The 6,857-nt window shown below is 34.0% G+C and overlaps 1 long non-coding RNA gene across 3 annotated transcripts; it reads right to left on the bottom strand.

Annotated features, from left to right (window-relative positions):
• Window positions 1-570: 570 nt before the first annotated feature.
• On the bottom strand, window positions 571-6,424 carry LOC139899185 (uncharacterized). Of its 3 annotated transcripts, XR_011777359.1 has the most exons (7): window positions 6,269-6,291; window positions 5,645-5,770; window positions 5,433-5,496; window positions 5,007-5,093; window positions 1,741-1,893; window positions 1,435-1,548; window positions 571-1,133 (listed from the first exon to the last, which is right to left on the bottom strand). It is a non-coding gene; the product is annotated as an uncharacterized lncRNA (long non-coding RNA). The 3 variants fall into 3 exon arrangements; XR_011777357.1 differs by lacking the exon at window positions 5,645-5,770 and having other exon boundaries at window positions 5,433-5,532; window positions 6,269-6,424; XR_011777358.1 differs by lacking the exon at window positions 5,645-5,770 and having other exon boundaries at window positions 6,269-6,424.
• Between the last annotated feature and the right edge of the window lie 433 nt (window positions 6,425-6,857).

The following is a 6,857-nucleotide window of genomic DNA, read 5'->3' as shown; positions in this document are numbered from 1 at the left end:
AAATGTGTTGCTATTTTCTTATATATTTATTCTAGGTAGCTATTGATTATGCATAACTGAATAGATTTAATGAAATTTTATTTAAAAAATTCATTGTTAGAAACCTTTAATTTATAAAGAATCCGCAAATTTGTTTATGTATAGTTTAATACTCCATCCGTCTCATAATAAGTGTCCTGTTTTGACTTTTCAAAGTTAATATTTTGCAACTTTGACTTTGAATATATTTATTTTTATAATATAATATTTGATTAAAATTATATGAGTGAATTGAGTTTTAAATGTACTTTTTATTGGTATAAGTATCACCAACTATTATATAACACAAATAAAGATATTCGAGGTCAAAGTTGAAAAGAATTGACTATGAAAAGTCAATACATAACACTTATTATGAGACGGAGGGAGTAATATTTATAGCATTTAGGGACCAAATTAAAAAACCTAGAATAAAAAAAGGACGAGTGCTAATTTACAACATTGATTAAATCGTTAGGAAGTTTTTATATGATATACTCCGTATATATAGAATAGATATGGATAGAAGTAATGTAACTTTGAAAAGTGCTGATATTGATATTGATATAATAGGGAATGTAACTAATATTAGTTAGAAATTTGAGAGGGCCAATATAAAAATACACCAAACAATACTCTATAACTACCCATAAAATATAAAATATCTAAACTATTGCCCAAATATTAGGGTGGCCAAGGCCCTCCTTGGTCACCATTAACTTTCGCCATTGAATGTATCTACTAAGTTCTCAATCTCGGAGCTTCAAAACGTACAAGATTATCTTAATAGTTAGTCTACGGAGTTTGGTTAGGAACTCTATTCGGCCCATGTTTGACCAGTTCTCTAATGCCAATGTCACATTATGTAGTGCAAATACATAGACAAGGCTTATTGACCATTGAGTGGTCCTTTAGTCATCTTACGAAGCCTCTTTCGTTCTTCGTTGGTAATAGCAATAAACGATTTTCTTCCAGCTAGCTGAACAGTGGGTAAGGGCCACCCGGGCTTGAACGCATTGTCGTCTAGCAGTACTTTACGGCATACTTGGGGAACAGTCACAATGATGTTAGGATTACCGAACATCAGTGTTTTGTAGATACCCTTGTTTCCAAATCTACACATTCGTACAAAAAATTTAAAATAATAAAGAATAGGTAATAAGATACAAACTGCACATACATATTTTCAAATGCTAACGAAACTTACAAGTCTACCGATATATGTATATATAAGTGTCCACATCTATTATAAACTGCACGGGCGTATTTTATCAAGCCAAAAATTCTGTTTTCATCAGTTATTCAAATCACTTTGTTCGAGTTTGAAAATTATCAGACGAATTTAAAATCGAACTTTATTAGAGTTGAGCAAATTCAAATTCGGTTAAGCTACTTGATATTGATAGTGTATCCCACCTTCATTCGGTTAAGCTACTATGTTTTGGGCTCTTTACTTGAATCCTTTAAGGTCCATATGTGCTCTACATTGTAATACTCCTTGCTTTCTCATCAAGGGCCCTATCAACGTACCTGAAATGATTATGGATGACGCAACCTAAGCAGTCATTTTAGCCAGTCTACTACAATATTGCAAAATTGCCAAGGATTTTTTTTAATTATATTGACATAGTAGTGTAACTTAATTAATCAATACAAACTAAAACAACAAAGGTACCCTCATGAAAAGTAATTAAAACGAAACATCAAATTTTATATTATTACCATTTTAACAAAGATATCTTATTCACTCTTTTGTTTGAAAGGAGCTGCACTTTCGCCAAATCTTTGTCCAACTCCAACACAACCTTTCTTCCCCCAGGCCCCAGCCTTGTAAAATAACAATGCTTTTGTCTTCTGTTCGAGAACTTTTGCCTACTGTAAAAGAGTAATAAGAATCTGAAATTGCAATAATAAAACTAGTTAAGTGACCCGTGAATTCACGGGTTTGATTAAAAAACATTATGATATATTGCTATTTTGGTACAGAAATATAAAGATGATAATAATATTACTCATTCATGATCATATTGCATAGAGTTAGCTAAATGGGTGGTCTAGTAACTCTAGTGAAATGGATATATAATGGGTAAAAAACATATGCATTTCATGTAGAGTTAACAAATTGACTTATAATAATAGAAACGAAACTAACTACTGCGATGGTAGTGTCAGGTATTCTAATTTTGTATTCTAACTTTTCACAAGTTGTAACGCTTGTAGGCTTTCTAGAAACGTTGACTTCAACATCAAATTTTTCCATCATTGTATCAACTTCTTAAGGCATAGCATGCCGTTTGTTGAATATCAATTATTATCTTACTAACAAATAGTAGACTACCAAGTGAGAATAAAATGAATAAAAAACCAAGTCACATAAAACCTATATTAAGAGGAATTTACCAAACATAAATAACATTTAAGTTGTTTTAAACATATAAATCATAATAATTCACCCTATTAGAAGAACCATATGTTGGTTTATTTTGGCTAGTAGAAGATATGTTTATCCCACATTGGTGGGAGGAAGATGTGAGGAGTGAGTGACTTGGTTATATAAGAGGGGCTAAGTCTTCATTCCAAATCGCACCAATCAATACACTTTAAGTATTTGATTATTTCTTTCTTTCTTACCCTTGTTTGAGAGTTGTATTAGTTAAATATTTTGGAGAGTGTAGTTGGCTTAAGAGAGTCGTCTATATCATTGTAACAATTTGTGATATAGTGTATTTCTCTCTTTGGGGGCCGGTGGTTTTTCTCCTGTTTTGGAGTTTCCACGTTAAATCTTGTGTTGTGTATTGTTCTTATTTCTTTACTATTATTGTTGAGCTGGGTGGTGGGAATTAGTGAGACCGTAATTTCCCAACAATTGGTATCAGAGCGTCAGGTTTGACGGGGGTCTCGGTTATAGGAGTCGGAGTATGCTCTGTGGTTGCCACGGGAGTGGATCGTCCACATCAGAAACGAGTTCTATTGATCGTATAGGGTATCTGATTAGACAATATTTTTTCTGATTCGTAGTAATAGTTGGATTTGTTAGTGGCCTAGTTGTGGATTTCCGATTTAAAGGGTCCTGGCTACCTGCTACATCTTTTGGCTATTCGAAACGTGAGCAAAATCAGAGAAAGTGTTGTCTATAGGATACGGATACGATGTCGAAGTTCAGTCCAATGAGGTTTGATGTAGAGAAATTTGATGGGATGATCAATTTTGGCTTATGGCAGGTTCAAGTCAAGGATGTGTTGATTCAGTCCGGTTTACACAAGGCTTTGAAGGGTAAACCCACCCTTGTTCCTGGCAGTGATTCTAGCAGTAAGTTCGATGAAGAAGAATGGGATGATATGGATTTGAGGGCAGCAAGTGCGATTCGTTTGTGTCTTGCAAAGAACGTGCTTGCAAATGTGCACGGGTTATCAACGGCAAAGGAGCTTTGGGTTAAACTAGAGCAGTTGTACCAGGGCAAGGGCATCTCAAATCGGTTGTGTCTTAAAGAACAATTTCATACTCTGCGTATGGATGGGGGTTCAAAGATTTCAGATCATCTAAGTATTCTTAACGGTATTGTTTCAGAACTGGAGGCTATTGGAGTTAAAACGGATGATGAAGATAAAGCTTTGAGGTTGATATTATCTTTATCATCGTCCTATGAGCACATGAAACCTATTCTAATGTACGGGAAAGAAACGTTGAAGTTTGAAGATGTTACTAGCAAGCTCCTATCCGAGGAGAAAAGACTGGAAGGTAACGGAGTCTCGTCATCAGGAGATACGATAGTGTTGTGTTCGGATAGGCAGAAGAGAAACTCTAGAAAGAATCTGACATGCTGGAAGTGCGGGAAGACTGGGCATGTAAGGGTTAATTGTCCAGGTGGAGCTAATCCGGTAAATGGCTCCAAAGACGCTAACATTTTCTCCGTTGTTACAGAGAGTGACGAATTCCTCTGAAGTCACGTCATCCTCATGGTGTGTCCGCGCCACCGTGAAAAGGGATGTTCGTTAGCGGTTCCACAATTACACATGGGCATTGGTTTGGCGTTGATGCAGGTTGTGTGGTGGAAACTGATGTTGTAGCTGATGGGACTTTCGGGAAAGCCAAACAGGGAAGTTGCACCATAAAGTTTCAGCTGGTTGTTCAACAACATGTGCCGAGGTGAAATGCTTGGAATGCGATATTATAAGTGCTATACTCTTAATGGTGGAGTATGATAATTCTTGTTAAGAGTTATGATTGTCTGTGATGACAATGATTGTCGGTTTAGACAATGTTCGATGAAGATGCAAGTTTTGTCTCTTGGGAGATAATGTCAACGGCATGAAGATGAGGATCTTGAAGTTGTCGTCGAGGAAGCGTCTACATCGGTTATCCTTGCAATGTGGAAGCATGGTTATCTTCTTCTATCCAAAAGGTGGAGATTTGTTGGTTTATTTTGGCTAGTAGAAGATATGTTTATCCCACATTGGTGGGAGGAAGATGTGAGGAGTGAGTGACTTGGTTATATAAGAGGGGCTAAGTCTTCATTCCAAATCGCACCAATCAATACACTTTAAGTATTTGATTATTTCTTTCTTTCTTACCCTTGTTTGAGAGTTGTATTAGTTAAATATTTTGGAGAGTGTAGTTGGCTTAAGAGAGTCGTCTATATCATTGTAACAATTTGTGATATAGTGTATTTCTCTCTTTGGGGGCCGGTAATGTTTTGGGTCTTTCTCCTGTTTTGGGTGGTGGGAATTAGTGAGACCGTAATTTCCCAACAACATATTCCTTCTTGGACTCAATCAATTTCTTGAACAATCGATTGATTCAAATCAAAGCTGGTACAAAAAACATTAAACATGAAACTTTACTAATCACAAAATCTCATTATAAATCGATCTACTAAATCATTTGGGTCATCATCTGGTTCATCATATATAAAAGCATATATAATGTTGGTATCTTGACAGACCAGTTTGACTATTATGTAAACATGATGCCCTGTATCAATATTATACCTGGACACATACAACTTAAATAGAATCATTCCGTCCACCAACTACCAACTGATCAAACTCAACTGGAAAATTGTCAGAGATACCACCCTGAATAAAAAGATTTATAAACATTAAATATATAGCAACAACATTAAATTAGATCTATAAGATACATAGCTCGAGTTGTTGTAAATAAGTTCTTTCCATAAGTTAAAATCTTCATTTTAAAGTGTTATCATCTACATTGTATTGTAATCTACATTATATTCCTTGTTTATATAGTTGTCGTCTTTTTTTATCAAAGAAAAAAATCTACATTCTAATAACTGCTACTAATCATTTTCATCATGTTCATCCTTCATTGTAACAAATGGTAATTCAAAATCTATGTCAAATCATTATAAATCAAGTAATGGGTACACAAAAAATGAAAAATCAAAACAAAACCTTCGAATGATGAGGTCCAAGACTTCAGAACATGTTTTTAGATTCATAATTCTCATGTTGATAGCTGCAAGTTAAACACACACAAAAAAAGTAGCTTCACCTACACATTCAATCAAACGGTCGGCGTGCATCATATGAATGTTCATAAATCTTCTCATTATCAACAGTGTAATGTCAACATTATATAAATTAAACCACAAATCACACCATACCATATAGACTAACTATAGTATAATCCGGTCAATGCAATTCTTAATCCACAAACCGAACTACTAAGCTTCTTTAAAAACATAATTCGACTCAATTCTTGCTCTTCCAATGTTTGGTTAGTCCTAACACTGTAATGATACACAGTTACACAGTACTTATAAAACCTTATTATAATCAATAAAACCTCAAAGAGTTGGATGACTAATACAACATAAATCCTCCAAATCAACATTATATAAATTAAAACTTTCCTTTACATGAACTGTGAGCAATTTCACTAAGTACGTTTTTTCAGAAAGTGAGTTTTTTAAGAAGTTTGATAGAAACTTTAATCTGCTTCAATTCTGGAATAAACCTAAAGGACATCCCCTTTAAACATCGAATGACGATCATATGACATTCATGACGAACATCTAAAACCATATATAAAAGAATTTTGTAGTTTTAAACAGGCTTCTGGTACACAAATATAAAATAACACTAAAACATATTTCATAGGTTTAAACATAGCTAAACCCAACAGAAATCAGTGATAAAATCACTACAAACCCTAGAACTTTTTTGAGAATTTTATTAAAGCAAAAGATAAATGATACAAAGATAAAAATAAATTGATAAATTCATACCCATTTCGTGTATTGCACATTCGGTTGGAAGCAGCGAGGGTGAAACTTGAAAGAGATATGGGAGAAACAAAAAGTAATGGATGTATGGAAAAAGGGTATGGAAGGTATGGGGCGGAAGTAAGTGGTTTACGGTATCTCACACGCTACTCTCTTTTTCTTTTCAGGAAACAAAAAAATAAAATAAAAAAATAAAAATAAAACTAAAAACGTGAATAGTAAAGTTTGTGAGAGGGAATGGACACATGGACCAATCAGGGGCATTTCTCTTGTTGAGTCAATAGAAGTAGAGTAAGAGTCAATAGAAGTAGAGTAATTTATAAAATTGATGCGAGCTTCCTTATTATTGTTGACTAACTTCTAATTGAAATTGATCTCAGATTAAAGGCTCGACTGAAGGTATCAAAAATTTAATCAGAATCACAACAAACATCTTTTGCATGTTTACATTCTAAAAACATTAAATGGGTCTAAATTCAATAACGAAAGTAAATATATTTTATTCTAAATCCAGTATCATAGATTTACGATTGAAATTCTTTTTCTATTACATGAGTTCAACTAAGAGAATATGAAGATTTTCATAATCTCA

This window comes from Rutidosis leptorrhynchoides, chromosome 3 (assembly GCF_046630445.1).
Source record: "Rutidosis leptorrhynchoides isolate AG116_Rl617_1_P2 chromosome 3, CSIRO_AGI_Rlap_v1, whole genome shotgun sequence".
Taxonomy (NCBI): Eukaryota; Viridiplantae; Streptophyta; class Magnoliopsida; order Asterales; family Asteraceae; genus Rutidosis; species Rutidosis leptorrhynchoides.
The sequence above is the reverse complement of the archived record's forward strand: the minus strand, read 5'-3'. Positions and strand labels throughout refer to the sequence as shown.